This window comes from Cryptomeria japonica, unplaced genomic scaffold (assembly GCF_030272615.1).
Source record: "Cryptomeria japonica unplaced genomic scaffold, Sugi_1.0 HiC_scaffold_531, whole genome shotgun sequence".
Classification (NCBI taxonomy): Eukaryota; Viridiplantae; Streptophyta; class Pinopsida; order Cupressales; family Cupressaceae; genus Cryptomeria; species Cryptomeria japonica.
This window is the reverse complement of record NW_026729344.1, coordinates 56956-75640: the sequence shown is the minus strand read 5'-3', so window position 1 is coordinate 75640 and position 18685 is coordinate 56956. Positions and strand designations below refer to the sequence as shown.

The following is an 18685-nucleotide window of genomic DNA, read 5'->3' as shown; positions in this document are numbered from 1 at the left end:
GCGCTCCGAAGTGTGCTCCAAGGTGCGGCGTGCACGAAGTCGGAGCCCGGTTTGCCCCGGGTGCGCACCTCGCGTGCACCTTCGCCGCGGTGGGCACCATGGCGTGCACGAAGTCGGAGCCCGGTTTGCCCCGGGTGCGCACCTCGCGTGCACCTTCGCCGGGGTGGGCACCTCGGCTGGGTTGCGCGCCCTGGTGCGCACCAAGGAGCGCTCCGAAGTGTGCTCCAAGGTGCGGCGTGCACGAAGTCGGAGCCCGGTTTGCCCCGGGTGCGCACCTCGCGTGCACCTTCGCCAGGGTGGGCACCTCGGTGCGCACACCTTCTCAATGTTTTCTTGCCTTTTCTGGAAATTGGTGAAGGCAGCGCATCAAAGGTGCGCACCTCGGTGTGCTCCGAGGTGCGAACCCGAGAGCGCTCCGAGGTGCCCACGAAGTCGAAAGTCGGGTTAATTGCATTGTTTTCCCCGGGTGCGCTCCGAGGTGCGCAACATCGGCGCGCACCAAGGAGGGCTCCGAAGTGTGCTCCAAGGTGCGCACGATGGCGTGCACCTCTGGTGCGCACGATTCGGAGCTCGGTTTGACCGGGGTGCGCACACCTTGGCTGGGTTGCGCACCTTTTGTGCGCTCCAAGGTGCGCACGAAGTCGGAGCTCGGTTTGCCCCGGGTGCGCACCTTCGCCAGGGTGCGCACCTTGATGCGCACGCCTTGGCTGGGCTGCGCACCTTGGTGGGCGCCATGGTGCGCACCTTTCGTGCGCTCCAAGGTGCGCACGAAGTCGGAGCTCGGTTTGCCCCGGGTGCGCACCTTGGTGGGCGCCATGGTGCACTCCGAGGTGCCCAAGATTGGTGCGCACCAAGGAGCGCTCCGAAGTGCGCTCCAAGGTGCGCGCGAAGTCGAAAGTTGGGTTAATTGTCCGGTTTGCCTCGGGTGCGCACCTTGCGTGCACCTTCGCCAGGGTGGGCGCCTTGGTGCGCACACCTTGGCTGGGCTGCGCACACCTTGGCACCCGCGTTTCCTTCATTTTAAATTTTTTTTTTTTACAATCTCTCAAGTGGGAAATTCTATAATCTCAACTTTTTTTGCCTTTTCAGGAAACTTTTGAATGGAGCGCATCATTGGTGCACTCCGAAGTGTGCTCCAAAGCTCTCTCCAGCTGCGTGCACCTGCCCCGGCCGCGCACCCGGCCCCGCCCAGCTTCGCTCACCTGTCCCGGGCGTCTGGTGCGGAACCTTAGAGTAAGAAACATCACCGTGCACCTTGGCCAACGTGCGCGACTCGACCGAGCGCGCACTGGCCGAGGTGCACACCGATTTCACCTGGGTGCGCGCGCAGCACCTCGGGCGCACCGGGGTGCGCGCACAACGCCCGGGTTGCACCGTGGCCTGTGTGCTCGGGGCGCCTCGGGTGCGCGCTCGGTGTCGCCCCCGCGCGCGCGGTAGTGCGGGCAGCGCACCCCGGCCCGGCCCGGCCCCGACGAGAACGCAAACGGGCAAAAGGTTTATTCAAATAGCATTGCGACGCCCGGCGAAAAACTAAAAAAGGGTGCAACACCGGGACTTCCCGGGAGGTCACCCATCCCAGTACTACTCCGGCCCAAGCGCGCTTAACTGCGGAGTTCTGATGGGATCCGGTGCACTAACGCTGGTATGATCGCACCCGTTATGAGCTTGTCGCAGTGTGTACTTAGCAAACCGCGACCCACGTGCGAATCCACCCCGGCCACCCACCCCCGTCGAGGTGCACACCCTCCCTCGCGAAGTGCGCCCCGTTCGCCAAGTGTGAGCCCTGCCCGGGTGCGCGCACCTTGCTAGGGCGTCGGGTGTGCACCCGGCCCGGCCTACGTGCGTGCACCTGGAGGGGGCGTCGTGTGCGTGCAGTGTCCCGTCTGCAACGCGGTGCCCACACACCACCTCGGGCGCAACGACCTGCGCTCACATGTGGGCCGAGTGCACCTTGGTGCATGTTCGGGGCGCCTCGGGTGCACGCTCGATCTTGCCCCGGTGCACCAAGGCGCTCGGTTTGCCCCGGGTGCGCACTTGGTGCAAGGTGGGCACCCAAAATAGGGATCAAGCACCAAAACACAAGTTTCGGGATGCAAAATGGGACCCAAGGACCACAAATGCGTTCCAAGACCCATGATGGGTCCACGAGAACAAAAATGTGTTCCGAGACTTAATAAACAAATATTGGGTTTTAGGAGAAGAAACATGCTCTGATGCCCAAAACGAGAATCGACCCCGAAAAGGCCACAGGCCAAAAGTGGGATGCGAGACAAAAAAAAATGGGACCCGAGGACCAAAATTGGGTTCCCAGGTCGAAGACAGGGCAACCGGACAAGAAACGACCTCTAAGGCTCGAAATGAGTCCCGACGACTAAAACTTGACAAGAAGCACCCATCAGGCACCCAACTCGACACCCATGGGATGCCGACCCACCCGGGCTTCCACCTAGCACACCTTGGCACCCACCCACCCTCGCACCCAACCTCGCACCCAACTTAGCACCTTTGAACCCACATTGGCACTCACCCTGACCCTGGCACCTTGGAACCCACATTGGCACTCACCTTGACCCTGGCACCCACCTTTGCACTCACCTTGGGACCCACCCTGGCTCCCACCTCGGCACCCACCCAGACACCCACCTTGGTTCCTTGGCACCCACCTTGGATCCTTGGCACCCACCCCGACACCCACCTTGGCACGCAACTTGGCTACTTGCCACCCACCTTGGCTCCTTGACGCCCACCCCGACAACCACCCCGTGACCTACCCTGGCTAGGGTTGGTGCACACCCACCCTGGTGCCCACCTTGGCACCCACCCTATGACCCACCTTGGCACGCACCTTAGTACCCACCCCGTTACCCACCCTAGGACCCACCCCGTGACCCACCTTGGCCAGGGTGGGTGCCTTGGTGCGCACAACTTGCCTGGGCTGCACACCAGGGCGGGCTCAAGATGGCACCCGCGTTCCGTTTTTTTCACTATCTTTCAAAACGGAAATTTTAAAATCTCATTTTTTTCTTTTTTTTGCCTTTTCTGGAAATTAGTGAAGGCAGCGCATCAAAGGTGCGCAATGCTGGTGCGAACCCGGGAGCGCTCCGATGTGTGCTCCAAGGTGCGGCGTGCACGAAGTCCGAGCCCGGTTTGCCCCGGGTGCGCACCTCGCGTGCACCTTCGCCGGGGTGAGCACCTTGGCTGGGTTGCGCGCCCTGGTGCGTACCAAGGAGCGCTCTGAAGTGTGCTCCAAGGTGCGGCGTGCACGAAGTCGGAGCCCGGTTTGCCCCGGGTGTGCACCTCGGGTGCGCACCTCGCGTGCACCTTCGCTGCGGTGGGCACCTTGGCTGGGTTGCGCGCCTTGGTGGGCACCATGCAGTGCACGAAGTCGGAGCCCGGTTTGCCCCGGGCGCGCACCTCCGCCAGGGTGGGCACCTTGGTGCGCACAACTTACCTGGGCTGCGCATCAGGAAGGGCTCAAGATGGCACCCGCGTTCCGTTTTTTTCACTATCTTTCAGAACGGAAATTTTAAAATATCGTTTTTTTTTGCCTTTTCTGGAAATTAGTGAAGGCAGCGCATCAAAGGTGCGCAACGCTGGTGCGAACCTGGGAGCGCTCCGATGTGTGCTCCAAGGTGCGGCGTGCACGAAGTCGGAGCCCGGTTTGCCTCGGGTGCGCCCTGGTGGGCACCATGGTGCGCACCAAGGAGCGCTCCGAAGTGTGCTCCAAGGTGCGGCCTGCACGAAGTCGGAGCCCGGTTTGCCCCGGGTGTGCACCTCGGGTGGGCACCTTGGTGCGCATGCCTTGCCTGGGCTGCGCACCAGGGCGGGCTCAAGATGGCACCCGCGTTCCTTTTTTTTCACTATCTTTCAAAACGGAAATTTTAAAATCTCATTTTTTTTTGCCTTTTTCTGGAAATTAGTGAAGGCAGCGCATCAAAGGTGCGCACCTCGCTGCCCACCACGGTGCGCAACGCCGGTGGGCACCCGGGAGTGCTTCGAAGTGTGCTCCAAGGTGCTGCGTGCACGTTGTCGGAGCCCGGTTTGCCCCGGGTGCGCACCTCGCGTGCACCTTCGTCGGGGTGGGCACCTTGGCTTGGTTTGCCCCGGCTGCGCTCCGAAGCGGGGTTATTGGAGCGCCGCCTCTTTTTTTGTCGGAGCGTTTGGTGGGGTTTCTCGCATTGGCTCTTCCGAGGCCCGGTTGCCACCCTGGCGCGCACGAAGTCGGAAGTAGGGTTAATTGCCCGGGTGCGCACCTTTGCCAGGGTGGCACCTTACCTGGGCTGCGCACCAGGGCGGGCTCAAGATGGCACGCGCGTTCCGTTTTTTTCACTATCTTTCAAAACGGAAATTTTAAAATCTCCTTTTTTTTTTGCCTTTTCTGGAAATTAGTGAAGGCAGCGCATCAAAGGTGCGCACCTCGCTGCCCACCTTGGTGTGCTCTGAGGTGCGCACCCGGGAGCGCTACGAAGTGTGCTCCAAGGTGCGGCGTGCACGTTGTCGGAGCCCGGTTTGCCCCGGGTGCGCACCTCGCCTGCACCTTGGCCGGGGTGGGCACCTTGGCTGGGTTTGCCCAGGGTGCGCTCCGAAGCGGGGTTACTGGAGCGCCCCCTCTTTTTTTGTCAGAGAGTTTGGTGGGGTTTCTCGCATTGGCTCTTCCCAGGCCCGGTTGTTGGGTGCGCTCCCACCCTGGCGCGCGCGAAGTTGGAAGTTGGGTTAATTGCCCGGGCGCGCACCTTCGCCAGGGTGGGCACCTTGGTGCGCAAACCTTGGCTGGGCTGCGCACCAGGGCGGGCTCAAGATGGCACCAGCATTCCCTTTTTCTCACTATCTTTCAAAACGGAAATTTTAAAATCTCGTTTTTTTTTTGCCTTTTATGGAAATTAGTGAAGGCATCGCATCAAAGGTGCGCACCTCGCTGCCCACCTTGGTGTGCTCCGAGGTGCCCACCACGGTGCGCAACGCCGGTGCGAACCCGGGAGCGCCCCGATGTGTGCTCCAAGGTGCGGCGTGCACGAAGTCGGACCCCGGTTTGCCCCGGGTGCGCACCTCGCGTGCACCTTGGTGCGCACACCTTGGCTGGGTTGCGCGGCCTGGTGGGCACCATGGTGCGCACCAAGGAGCGCTCCGAAGTGTGCTCCAAGGTGCGGCGTGCACGAAGTCGGAGCCCGGTTTGCCCCGGGTGCGCACCTTCGCCGCGGTGGGCACCATGGCGTGCACGAAGTCGGAGCCCGGTTTGCCCCGGGTGCGCACCTCGCGTGCACCTTCGCCGGGGTGGGCACCTCGGCTGGGTTGCGCGCCCTGGTGCGCACCAAGGAGCGCTCTGAAGTGTGCTCCAAGGTGCGGCGTGCACGAAGTCGGAGCCCGGTTTGCCCCGGGTGTGCACCTCGCGTGCACCTTCGCTGCGGTGGGCACCTTGGCTGGGTTGCGCGCCTTGGTGGGCACCATGCAGTGCACGAAGTCGGAGCCCGGTTTGCCCCGGGCGCGCACCTCCGCCAGGGTGGGCACCTTGGTGCGCACAACTTGCCTGGGCTGCGCACCAGGAAGGGCTCAAGATGGCACCCGCGTTCCGTTTTTTTCACTATCTTTCAGAACGGAAATTTTAAAATATCGTTTTTTTTTGCCTTTTCTGGAAATTAGTGAAGGCAGCGCATCAAAGGTGCGCAACGCTGGTGCGAACCTGGGAGCGCTCCGATGTGTGCTCCAAGGTGCGGCGTGCACGAAGTCGGACCCCGGTTTGCCCCGGGTGCGCACCTCGCGTGCACCTTGGTGCGCACACCTTGGCTGGGTTGCGCGCCCTGGTGGGCACCATGGTGCGCACCAAGGAGCGCTCCGAAGTGTGCTCCAAGGTGCGGCGTGCACGAAGTCGGAGCCCGGTTTGCCCCGGGTGCGCACCTCGCGTGCACCTTCGCCGCGGTGGGCACCATGGCGTGCACGAAGTCGGAGCCCGGTTTGCCCCGGGTGCGCACCTCGCGTGCACCTTCGCCGGGGTGGGCACCTTGGTGTGCAGACCTTGGCTGGGTTGCGCGCCCTGGTGGGCACCATGGTGCGCACCAAGGAGCGCTCCGAAGTGTGCTCCAAGGTGCGGCCTGCACGAAGTCGGAGCCCGGTTTGCCCCGGGTGTGCACCTCGGGTGGGCACCTTGGTGCGCATGCCTTGCCTGGGCTGCGCACCAGGGCGGGCTCAAGATGGCACCCGCGTTCCTTTTTTTTCACTATCTTTCAAAACGGAAATTTTAAAATCTCATTTTTTTTTGCCTTTTTCTGGAAATTAGTGAAGGCAGCGCATCAAAGGTGCGCACCTCGCTGCCCACCACGGTGCGCAACGCCGGTGGGCACCCGGGAGTGCTTCGAAGTGTGCTCCAAGGTGCTGCGTGCACGTTGTCGGAGCCCGGTTTGCCCCGGGTGCGCACCTCGCGTGCACCTTCGTCGGGGTGGGCACCTTGGCTGGGTTTGCCCCGGCTGCGCTCCGAAGCGGGGTTATTGGAGCGCCGCCTCTTTTTTTGTCGGAGCGTTTGGTGGGGTTTCTCGCATTGGCTCTTCCGAGGCCCGGTTGCCACCCTGGCGCGCACGAAGTCGGAAGTAGGGTTAATTGCCCGGGTGCGCACCTTTGCCAGGGTGGGCACCTTACCTGGGCTGCGCACCAGGGCGGGCTCAAGATGGCACGCGCGTTCCGTTTTTTTCACTATCTTTCAAAACGGAAATTTTAAAATCTCCTTTTTTTTTTGCCTTTTCTGGAAATTAGTGAAGGCAGCGCATCAAAGGTGCGCACCTCGCTGCCCACCTTGGTGTGCTCTGAGGTGCGCACCCGGGAGCGCTACGAAGTGTGCTCCAAGGTGCGGCGTGCACGTTGTCGGAGCCCGGTTTGCCCCGGGTGCGCACCTCGCCTGCACCTTGGCCGGGGTGGGCACCTTGGCTGGGTTTGCCCAGGGTGCGCTCCGAAGCGGGGTTACTGGAGCGCCCCCTCTTTTTTTGTCAGAGCGTTTGGTGGGGTTTCTCGCATTGGCTCTTCCCAGGCCCGGTTGTTGGGTGCGCTCCCACCCTGGCGCGCGCGAAGTTGGAAGTTGGGTTAATTGCCCGGGCGCGCACCTTCGCCAGGGTGGGCACCTTGGTGCGCACACCTTGGCTGGGCTGCGCACCAGGGCGGGCTCAAGATGGCACCAGCATTCCCTTTTTCTCACTATCTTTCAAAACGGAAATTTTAAAATCTCGTTTTTTTTTTGCCTTTTATGGAAATTAGTGAAGGCATCGCATCAAAGGTGCGCACCTCGCTGCCCACCTTGGTGTGCTCCGAGGTGCCCACCACGGTGCGCAACGCCGGTGCGAACCCGGGAGCGCCCCGATGTGTGCTCCAAGGTGCGGCGTGCACGAAGTCGGACCCCGGTTTGCCCCGGGTGCGCACCTCGCGTGCACCTTGGTGCGCACACCTTGGCTGGGTTGCGCGGCCTGGTGGGCACCATGGTGCGCACCAAGGAGCGCTCCGAAGTGTGCTCCAAGGTGCGGCGTGCACGAAGTCGGAGCCCGGTTTGCCCCGGGTACGCACCTCGCGTGCACCTTCGCCGGGGTGGGCACCTCGGCTGGGTTGCGCGCCCTGGTGCGCACCAAGGAGCGCTCCGAAGTGTGCTCCAAGGTGCGGCGTGCACGAAGTCGGAGCCCGGTTTGCCCCGGGTGCGCACCTTCGCCGCGGTGCGCACCATGGCGTGCACGAAGTCGGAGCCCGGTTTGCCCCGGGTGCGCACCTCGCGTGCACCTTCGGCGGGGTTGCGCGCCCTGGTGGGCACCATGGTGCGCACCAAGGAGCGCTCCGAAGTGTGCTCCAAGGTGCGGCGTGCACGAAGTCGGAGCCCGGTTTGCCCCGGGTGCGCACCTCGCGTGCACCTTCGGCGGGGTTGCGCGCCCTGGTGGGCACCATGGTGCGCACCAAGGAGCGCTCCGAAGTGTGCTCCAAGGTGCGGCGTGCACGAAGTCGGAGCCCGGTTTGCCCCGGGTGCGCACCTCGCGTGCACCTTCGCCGCGGTGGGCACCATGGCGTGCACGAAGTCGGAGCCCGGTTTGCCCCGGGTGCGCACCTCGCGTGCACCTTCGCCGGGGTGGGCACCTCGGCTGGGTTGCGCGCCCTGGTGCGCACCAAGGAGCGCTCCGAAGTGTGCTCCAAGGTGCGGCGTGCACGAAGTCGGAGCCCGGTTTGCCCCGGGTGCGCACCTCGCGTGCACCTTCGCCAGGGTGGGCACCTCGGTGCGCACACCTTCTCAATGTTTTCTTGCCTTTTCTGGAAATTGGTGAAGGCAGCGCATCAAAGGTGCGCACCTCGGTGTGCTCCGAGGTGCGAACCCGAGAGCGCTCCGAGGTGCCCACGAAGTCGAAAGTCGGGTTAATTGCATTGTTTTCCCCGGGTGCGCTCCGAGGTGCGCAACATCGGCGCGCACCAAGGAGGGCTCCGAAGTGTGCTCCAAGGTGCGCACGATGGCGTGCACCTCTGGTGCGCACGATTCGGAGCTCGGTTTGACCGGGGTGCGCACACCTTGGCTGGGTTGCGCACCTTTTGTGCGCTCCAAGGTGCGCACGAAGTCGGAGCTCGGTTTGCCCCGGGTGCGCACCTTCGCCAGGGTGCGCACCTTGATGCGCACGCCTTGGCTGGGCTGCGCACCTTGGTGGGCGCCATGGTGCGCACCTTTCGTGCGCTCCAAGGTGCGCACGAAGTCGGAGCTCGGTTTGCCCCGGGTGCGCACCTTGGTGGGCGCCATGGTGCACTCCGAGGTGCCCAAGATTGGTGCGCACCAAGGAGCGCTCCGAAGTGCGCTCCAAGGTGCGCGCGAAGTCGAAAGTTGGGTTAATTGTCCGGTTTGCCTCGGGTGCGCACCTTGCGTGCACCTTCGCCAGGGTGGGCGCCTTGGTGCGCACACCTTGGCTGGGCTGCGCACACCTTGGCACCCGCGTTTCCTTCATTTTAAATTTTTTTTTTTTACAATCTCTCAAGTGGGAAATTCTATAATCTCAACTTTTTTTGCCTTTTCAGGAAACTTTTGAATGGAGCGCATCATTGGTGCGCTCCGAAGTGTGCTCCAAAGCTCTCTCCAGCTGCGTGCACCTGCCCCGGCCGCGCACCCGGCCCCGCCCAGCTTCGCTCACCTGTCCCGGGCGTCTGGTGCGGAACCTTAGAGTAAGAAACATCACCGTGCACCTTGGCCAACGTGCGCGACTCGACCGAGCGCGCACTGGCCGAGGTGCACACCGATTTCACCTGGGTGCGCGCGCAGCACCTCGGGCGCACCGGGGTGCGCGCACAACGCCCGGGTTGCACCGTGGCCTGTGTGCTCGGGGCGCCTCGGGTGCGCGCTCGGTGTCGCCCCCGCGCGCGCGGTAGTGCGGGCAGCGCACCCCGGCCCGGCCCGGCCCCGACGAGAACGCAAACGGGCAAAAGGTTTATTCAAATAGCATTGCGACGCCCGGCGAAAAACTAAAAAAGGGTGCAACACCGGGACTTCCCGGGAGGTCACCCATCCCAGTACTACTCCGGCCCAAGCGCGCTTAACTGCGGAGTTCTGATGGGATCCGGTGCACTAACGCTGGTATGATCGCACCCGTTATGAGCTTGTCGCAGTGTGTACTTAGCAAACCGCGACCCACGTGCGAATCCACCCCGGCCACCCACCCCCGTCGAGGTGCACACCCTCCCTCGCGAAGTGCGCCCCGTTCGCCAAGTGTGAGCCCTGCCCGGGTGCGCGCACCTTGCTAGGGCGTCGGGTGTGCACCCGGCCCGGCCTACGTGCGTGCACCTGGAGGGGGCGTCGTGTGCGTGCAGTGTCCCGTCTGCAACGCGGTGCCCACACACCACCTCGGGCGCAACGACCTGCGCTCACATGTGGGCCGAGTGCACCTTGGTGCATGTTCGGGGCGCCTCGGGTGCACGCTCGATCTTGCCCCGGTGCACCAAGGCGCTCGGTTTGCCCCGGGTGCGCACTTGGTGCAAGGTGGGCACCCAAAATAGGGATCAAGCACCAAAACACAAGTTTCGGGATGCAAAATGGGACCCAAGGACCACAAATGCGTTCCAAGACCCATGATGGGTCCACGAGAACAAAAATGTGTTCCGAGACTTAATAAACAAATATTGGGTTTTAGGAGAAGAAACATGCTCTGATGCCCAAAACGAGAATCGACCCCGAAAAGGCCACAGGCCAAAAGTGGGATGCGAGACAAAAAAAAATGGGACCCGAGGACCAAAATTGGGTTCCCAGGTCGAAGACAGGGCAACCGGACAAGAAACGACCTCTAAGGCTCGAAATGAGTCCCGACGACTAAAACTTGACAAGAAGCACCCATCAGGCACCCAACTCGACACCCATGGGATGCCGACCCACCCGGGCTTCCACCTAGCACACCTTGGCACCCACCCACCCTCGCACCCAACCTCGCACCCAACTTAGCACCTTTGAACCCACATTGGCACTCACCCTGACCCTGGCACCTTGGAACCCACATTGGCACTCACCTTGACCCTGGCACCCACCTTTGCACTCACCTTGGGACCCACCCTGGCTCCCACCTCGGCACCCACCCAGACACCCACCTTGGTTCCTTGGCACCCACCTTGGATCCTTGGCACCCACCCCGACACCCACCTTGGCACGCAACTTGGCTACTTGCCACCCACCTTGGCTCCTTGACGCCCACCCCGACAACCACCCCGTGACCTACCCTGGCTAGGGTTGGTGCACACCCACCCTGGTGCCCACCTTGGCACCCACCCTATGACCCACCTTGGCACGCACCTTAGTACCCACCCCGTTACCCACCCTAGGACCCACCCCGTGACCCACCTTGGCCAGGGTGGGTGCCTTGGTGCGCACAACTTGCCTGGGCTGCACACCAGGGCGGGCTCAAGATGGCACCCGCGTTCCGTTTTTTTCACTATCTTTCAAAACGGAAATTTTAAAATCTCATTTTTTTCTTTTTTTTGCCTTTTCTGGAAATTAGTGAAGGCAGCGCATCAAAGGTGCGCAATGCTGGTGCGAACCCGGGAGCGCTCCGATGTGTGCTCCAAGGTGCGGCGTGCACGAAGTCCGAGCCCGGTTTGCCCCGGGTGCGCACCTCGCGTGCACCTTCGCCGGGGTGAGCACCTTGGCTGGGTTGCGCGCCCTGGTGCGTACCAAGGAGCGCTCTGAAGTGTGCTCCAAGGTGCGGCGTGCACGAAGTCGGAGCCCGGTTTGCCCCGGGTGTGCACCTCGGGTGCGCACCTCGCGTGCACCTTCGCTGCGGTGGGCACCTTGGCTGGGTTGCGCGCCTTGGTGGGCACCATGCAGTGCACGAAGTCGGAGCCCGGTTTGCCCCGGGCGCGCACCTCCGCCAGGGTGGGCACCTTGGTGCGCACAACTTGCCTGGGCTGCGCATCAGGAAGGGCTCAAGATGGCACCCGCGTTCCGTTTTTTTCACTATCTTTCAGAACGGAAATTTTAAAATATCGTTTTTTTTTGCCTTTTCTGGAAATTAGTGAAGGCAGCGCATCAAAGGTGCGCAACGCTGGTGCGAACCTGGGAGCGCTCCGATGTGTGCTCCAAGGTGCGGCGTGCACGAAGTCGGAGCCCGGTTTGCCTCGGGTGCGCCCTGGTGGGCACCATGGTGCGCACCAAGGAGCGCTCCGAAGTGTGCTCCAAGGTGCGGCCTGCACGAAGTCGGAGCCCGGTTTGCCCCGGGTGTGCACCTCGGGTGGGCACCTTGGTGCGCATGCCTTGCCTGGGCTGCGCACCAGGGCGGGCTCAAGATGGCACCCGCGTTCCTTTTTTTTCACTATCTTTCAAAACGGAAATTTTAAAATCTCATTTTTTTTTGCCTTTTTCTGGAAATTAGTGAAGGCAGCGCATCAAAGGTGCGCACCTCGCTGCCCACCACGGTGCGCAACGCCGGTGGGCACCCGGGAGTGCTTCGAAGTGTGCTCCAAGGTGCTGCGTGCACGTTGTCGGAGCCCGGTTTGCCCCGGGTGCGCACCTCGCGTGCACCTTCGTCGGGGTGGGCACCTTGGCTTGGTTTGCCCCGGCTGCGCTCCGAAGCGGGGTTATTGGAGCGCCGCCTCTTTTTTTGTCGGAGCGTTTGGTGGGGTTTCTCGCATTGGCTCTTCCGAGGCCCGGTTGCCACCCTGGCGCGCACGAAGTCGGAAGTAGGGTTAATTGCCCGGGTGCGCACCTTTGCCAGGGTGGCACCTTACCTGGGCTGCGCACCAGGGCGGGCTCAAGATGGCACGCGCGTTCCGTTTTTTTCACTATCTTTCAAAACGGAAATTTTAAAATCTCCTTTTTTTTTTGCCTTTTCTGGAAATTAGTGAAGGCAGCGCATCAAAGGTGCGCACCTCGCTGCCCACCTTGGTGTGCTCTGAGGTGCGCACCCGGGAGCGCTACGAAGTGTGCTCCAAGGTGCGGCGTGCACGTTGTCGGAGCCCGGTTTGCCCCGGGTGCGCACCTCGCCTGCACCTTGGCCGGGGTGGGCACCTTGGCTGGGTTTGCCCAGGGTGCGCTCCGAAGCGGGGTTACTGGAGCGCCCCCTCTTTTTTTGTCAGAGAGTTTGGTGGGGTTTCTCGCATTGGCTCTTCCCAGGCCCGGTTGTTGGGTGCGCTCCCACCCTGGCGCGCGCGAAGTTGGAAGTTGGGTTAATTGCCCGGGCGCGCACCTTCGCCAGGGTGGGCACCTTGGTGCGCAAACCTTGGCTGGGCTGCGCACCAGGGCGGGCTCAAGATGGCACCAGCATTCCCTTTTTCTCACTATCTTTCAAAACGGAAATTTTAAAATCTCGTTTTTTTTTTGCCTTTTATGGAAATTAGTGAAGGCATCGCATCAAAGGTGCGCACCTCGCTGCCCACCTTGGTGTGCTCCGAGGTGCCCACCACGGTGCGCAACGCCGGTGCGAACCCGGGAGCGCCCCGATGTGTGCTCCAAGGTGCGGCGTGCACGAAGTCGGACCCCGGTTTGCCCCGGGTGCGCACCTCGCGTGCACCTTGGTGCGCACACCTTGGCTGGGTTGCGCGGCCTGGTGGGCACCATGGTGCGCACCAAGGAGCGCTCCGAAGTGTGCTCCAAGGTGCGGCGTGCACGAAGTCGGAGCCCGGTTTGCCCCGGGTGCGCACCTTCGCCGCGGTGGGCACCATGGCGTGCACGAAGTCGGAGCCCGGTTTGCCCCGGGTGCGCACCTCGCGTGCACCTTCGCCGGGGTGGGCACCTCGGCTGGGTTGCGCGCCCTGGTGCGCACCAAGGAGCGCTCTGAAGTGTGCTCCAAGGTGCGGCGTGCACGAAGTCGGAGCCCGGTTTGCCCCGGGTGTGCACCTCGCGTGCACCTTCGCTGCGGTGGGCACCTTGGCTGGGTTGCGCGCCTTGGTGGGCACCATGCAGTGCACGAAGTCGGAGCCCGGTTTGCCCCGGGCGCGCACCTCCGCCAGGGTGGGCACCTTGGTGCGCACAACTTGCCTGGGCTGCGCACCAGGAAGGGCTCAAGATGGCACCCGCGTTCCGTTTTTTTCACTATCTTTCAGAACGGAAATTTTAAAATATCGTTTTTTTTTGCCTTTTCTGGAAATTAGTGAAGGCAGCGCATCAAAGGTGCGCAACGCTGGTGCGAACCTGGGAGCGCTCCGATGTGTGCTCCAAGGTGCGGCGTGCACGAAGTCGGACCCCGGTTTGCCCCGGGTGCGCACCTCGCGTGCACCTTGGTGCGCACACCTTGGCTGGGTTGCGCGCCCTGGTGGGCACCATGGTGCGCACCAAGGAGCGCTCCGAAGTGTGCTCCAAGGTGCGGCGTGCACGAAGTCGGAGCCCGGTTTGCCCCGGGTGCGCACCTCGCGTGCACCTTCGCCGCGGTGGGCACCATGGCGTGCACGAAGTCGGAGCCCGGTTTGCCCCGGGTGCGCACCTCGCGTGCACCTTCGCCGGGGTGGGCACCTTGGTGTGCAGACCTTGGCTGGGTTGCGCGCCCTGGTGGGCACCATGGTGCGCACCAAGGAGCGCTCCGAAGTGTGCTCCAAGGTGCGGCCTGCACGAAGTCGGAGCCCGGTTTGCCCCGGGTGTGCACCTCGGGTGGGCACCTTGGTGCGCATGCCTTGCCTGGGCTGCGCACCAGGGCGGGCTCAAGATGGCACCCGCGTTCCTTTTTTTTCACTATCTTTCAAAACGGAAATTTTAAAATCTCATTTTTTTTTGCCTTTTTCTGGAAATTAGTGAAGGCAGCGCATCAAAGGTGCGCACCTCGCTGCCCACCACGGTGCGCAACGCCGGTGGGCACCCGGGAGTGCTTCGAAGTGTGCTCCAAGGTGCTGCGTGCACGTTGTCGGAGCCCGGTTTGCCCCGGGTGCGCACCTCGCGTGCACCTTCGTCGGGGTGGGCACCTTGGCTGGGTTTGCCCCGGCTGCGCTCCGAAGCGGGGTTATTGGAGCGCCGCCTCTTTTTTTGTCGGAGCGTTTGGTGGGGTTTCTCGCATTGGCTCTTCCGAGGCCCGGTTGCCACCCTGGCGCGCACGAAGTCGGAAGTAGGGTTAATTGCCCGGGTGCGCACCTTTGCCAGGGTGGGCACCTTACCTGGGCTGCGCACCAGGGCGGGCTCAAGATGGCACGCGCGTTCCGTTTTTTTCACTATCTTTCAAAACGGAAATTTTAAAATCTCCTTTTTTTTTTGCCTTTTCTGGAAATTAGTGAAGGCAGCGCATCAAAGGTGCGCACCTCGCTGCCCACCTTGGTGTGCTCTGAGGTGCGCACCCGGGAGCGCTACGAAGTGTGCTCCAAGGTGCGGCGTGCACGTTGTCGGAGCCCGGTTTGCCCCGGGTGCGCACCTCGCCTGCACCTTGGCCGGGGTGGGCACCTTGGCTGGGTTTGCCCAGGGTGCGCTCCGAAGCGGGGTTACTGGAGCGCCCCCTCTTTTTTTGTCAGAGCGTTTGGTGGGGTTTCTCGCATTGGCTCTTCCCAGGCCCGGTTGTTGGGTGCGCTCCCACCCTGGCGCGCGCGAAGTTGGAAGTTGGGTTAATTGCCCGGGCGCGCACCTTCGCCAGGGTGGGCACCTTGGTGCGCACACCTTGGCTGGGCTGCGCACCAGGGCGGGCTCAAGATGGCACCAGCATTCCCTTTTTCTCACTATCTTTCAAAACGGAAATTTTAAAATCTCGTTTTTTTTTTGCCTTTTATGGAAATTAGTGAAGGCATCGCATCAAAGGTGCGCACCTCGCTGCCCACCTTGGTGTGCTCCGAGGTGCCCACCACGGTGCGCAACGCCGGTGCGAACCCGGGAGCGCCCCGATGTGTGCTCCAAGGTGCGGCGTGCACGAAGTCGGACCCTGGTTTGCCCCGGGTGCGCACCTCGCGTGCACCTTGGTGCGCACACCTTGGCTGGGTTGCGCGGCCTGGTGGGCACCATGGTGCGCACCAAGGAGCGCTCCGAAGTGTGCTCCAAGGTGCGGCGTGCACGAAGTCGGAGCCCGGTTTGCCCCGGGTACGCACCTCGCGTGCACCTTCGCCGGGGTGGGCACCTCGGCTGGGTTGCGCGCCCTGGTGCGCACCAAGGAGCGCTCCGAAGTGTGCTCCAAGGTGCGGCGTGCACGAAGTCGGAGCCCGGTTTGCCCCGGGTGCGCACCTTCGCCGCGGTGCGCACCATGGCGTGCACGAAGTCGGAGCCCGGTTTGCCCCGGGTGCGCACCTCGCGTGCACCTTCGGCGGGGTTGCGCGCCCTGGTGGGCACCATGGTGCGCACCAAGGAGCGCTCCGAAGTGTGCTCCAAGGTGCGGCGTGCACGAAGTCGGAGCCCGGTTTGCCCCGGGTGCGCACCTCGCGTGCACCTTCGGCGGGGTTGCGCGCCCTGGTGGGCACCATGGTGCGCACCAAGGAGCGCTCCGAAGTGTGCTCCAAGGTGCGGCGTGCACGAAGTCGGAGCCCGGTTTGCCCCGGGTGCGCACCTCGCGTGCACCTTCGCCGCGGTGGGCACCATGGCGTGCACGAAGTCGGAGCCCGGTTTGCCCCGGGTGCGCACCTCGCGTGCACCTTCGCCGGGGTGGGCACCTCGGCTGGGTTGCGCGCCCTGGTGCGCACCAAGGAGCGCTCCGAAGTGTGCTCCAAGGTGCGGCGTGCACGAAGTCGGAGCCCGGTTTGCCCCGGGTGCGCACCTCGCGTGCACCTTCGCCAGGGTGGGCACCTCGGTGCGCACACCTTCTCAATGTTTTCTTGCCTTTTCTGGAAATTGGTGAAGGCAGCGCATCAAAGGTGCGCACCTCGGTGTGCTCCGAGGTGCGAACCCGAGAGCGCTCCGAGGTGCCCACGAAGTCGAAAGTCGGGTTAATTGCATTGTTTTCCCCGGGTGCGCTCCGAGGTGCGCAACATCGGCGCGCACCAAGGAGGGCTCCGAAGTGTGCTCCAAGGTGCGCACGATGGCGTGCACCTCTGGTGCGCACGATTCGGAGCTCGGTTTGACCGGGGTGCGCACACCTTGGCTGGGTTGCGCACCTTTTGTGCGCTCCAAGGTGCGCACGAAGTCGGAGCTCGGTTTGCCCCGGGTGCGCACCTTCGCCAGGGTGCGCACCTTGATGCGCACGCCTTGGCTGGGCTGCGCACCTTGGTGGGCGCCATGGTGCGCACCTTTCGTGCGCTCCAAGGTGCGCACGAAGTCGGAGCTCGGTTTGCCCCGGGTGCGCACCTTGGTGGGCGCCATGGTGCACTCCGAGGTGCCCAAGATTGGTGCGCACCAAGGAGCGCTCCGAAGTGCGCTCCAAGGTGCGCGCGAAGTCGAAAGTTGGGTTAATTGTCCGGTTTGCCTCGGGTGCGCACCTTGCGTGCACCTTCGCCAGGGTGGGCGCCTTGGTGCGCACACCTTGGCTGGGCTGCGCACACCTTGGCACCCGCGTTTCCTTCATTTTAAATTTTTTTTTTTTACAATCTCTCAAGTGGGAAATTCTATAATCTCAACTTTTTTTGCCTTTTCAGGAAACTTTTGAATGGAGCGCATCATTGGTGCGCTCCGAAGTGTGCTCCAAAGCTCTCTCCAGCTGCGTGCACCTGCCCCGGCCGCGCACCCGGCCCCGCCCAGCTTCGCTCACCTGTCCCGGGCGTCTGGTGCGGAACCTTAGAGTAAGAAACATCACCGTGCACCTTGGCCAACGTGCGCGACTCGACCGAGCGCGCACTGGCCGAGGTGCACACCGATTTCACCTGGGTGCGCGCGCAGCACCTCGGGCGCACCGGGGTGCGCGCACAACGCCCGGGTTGCACCGTGGCCTGTGTGCTCGGGGCGCCTCGGGTGCGCGCTCGGTGTCGCCCCCGCGCGCGCGGTAGTGCGGGCAGCGCACCCCGGCCCGGCCCGGCCCCGACGAGAACGCAAACGGGCAAAAGGTTTATTCAAATAGCATTGCGACGCCCGGCGAAAAACTAAAAAAGGGTGCAACACCGGGACTTCCCGGGAGGTCACCCATCCCAGTACTACTCCGGCCCAAGCGCGCTTAACTGCGGAGTTCTGATGGGATCCGGTGCACTAACGCTGGTATGATCGCACCCGTTATGAGCTTGTCGCAGTGTGTACTTAGCAAACCGCGACCCACGTGCGAATCCACCCCGGCCACCCACCCCCGTCGAGGTGCACACCCTCCCTCGCGAAGTGCGCCCCGTTCGCCAAGTGTGAGCCCTGCCCGGGTGCGCGCACCTTGCTAGGGCGTCGGGTGTGCACCCGGCCCGGCCTACGTGCGTGCACCTGGAGGGGGCGTCGTGTGCGTGCAGTGTCCCGTCTGCAACGCGGTGCCCACACACCACCTCGGGCGCAACGACCTGCGCTCACATGTGGGCCGAGTGCACCTTGGTGCATGTTCGGGGCGCCTCGGGTGCACGCTCGATCTTGCCCCGGTGCACCAAGGCGCTCGGTTTGCCCCGGGTGCGCACTTGGTGCAAGGTGGGCACCCAAAATAGGGATCAAGCACCAAAACACAAGTTTCGGGATGCAAAATGGGACCCAAGGACCACAAATGCGTTCCAAGACCCATGATGGGTCCACGAGAACAAAAATGTGTTCCGAGACTTAATAAACAAATATTGGGTTTTAGGAGAAGAAACATGCTCTGATGCCCAAAACGAGAATCGACCCCGAAAAGGCCACAGGCCAAAAGTGGGATGCGAGACAAAAAAAAATGGGACCCGAGGACCAAAATTGGGTTCCCAGGTCGAAGACAGGGCAACCGGACAAGAAACGACCTCTAAGGCTCGAAATGAGTCCCGACGACTAAAACTTGACAAGAAGCACCCATCAGGCACCCAACTCGACACCCATGGGATGCCGACCCACCCGGGCTTCCACCTAGCACACCTTGGCACCCACCCACCCTCGCACCCAACCTCGCACCCAACTTAGCACCTTTGAACCCACATTGGCACTCACCCTGACCCTGGCACCTTGGAACCCACATTGGCACTCACCTTGACCCTGGCACCCACCTTTGCACTCACCTTGGGACCCACCCTGGCTCCCACCTCGGCACCCACCCAGACACCCACCTTGGTTCCTTGGCACCCACCTTGGATCCTTGGCACCCACCCCGACACCCACCTTGGCACGCAACTTGGCTACTTGCCACCCACCTTGGCTCCTTGACGCCCACCCCGACAACCACCCCGTGACCTACCCTGGCTAGGGTTGGTGCACACCCACCCTGGTGCCCACCTTGGCACCCACCCTATGACCCACCTTGGC

The 18685-nt window shown here is 62.8% G+C and overlaps 3 non-coding genes across 3 annotated transcripts; all 3 read right to left on the bottom strand.

Annotated features, from left to right (window-relative positions):
• Positions 1 to 1537: 1537 nt before the first annotated feature.
• Positions 1538 to 1656, bottom strand: LOC131872174 (5S ribosomal RNA). Its single transcript, XR_009370351.1, has one exon. It is a non-coding gene; the product is annotated as a 5S ribosomal RNA (ribosomal RNA).
• Positions 1657 to 9460: 7804 nt separating this feature from the next.
• On the bottom strand, positions 9461 to 9579 carry LOC131872173 (5S ribosomal RNA). Its single transcript, XR_009370350.1, has one exon. It is a non-coding gene; the product is annotated as a 5S ribosomal RNA (ribosomal RNA).
• A 7804-nt stretch (positions 9580 to 17383) lies between these two features.
• On the bottom strand, positions 17384 to 17502 carry LOC131872172 (5S ribosomal RNA). The gene has a single exon (XR_009370349.1). It is a non-coding gene; the product is annotated as a 5S ribosomal RNA (ribosomal RNA).
• Positions 17503 to 18685: the final 1183 nt, after the last annotated feature.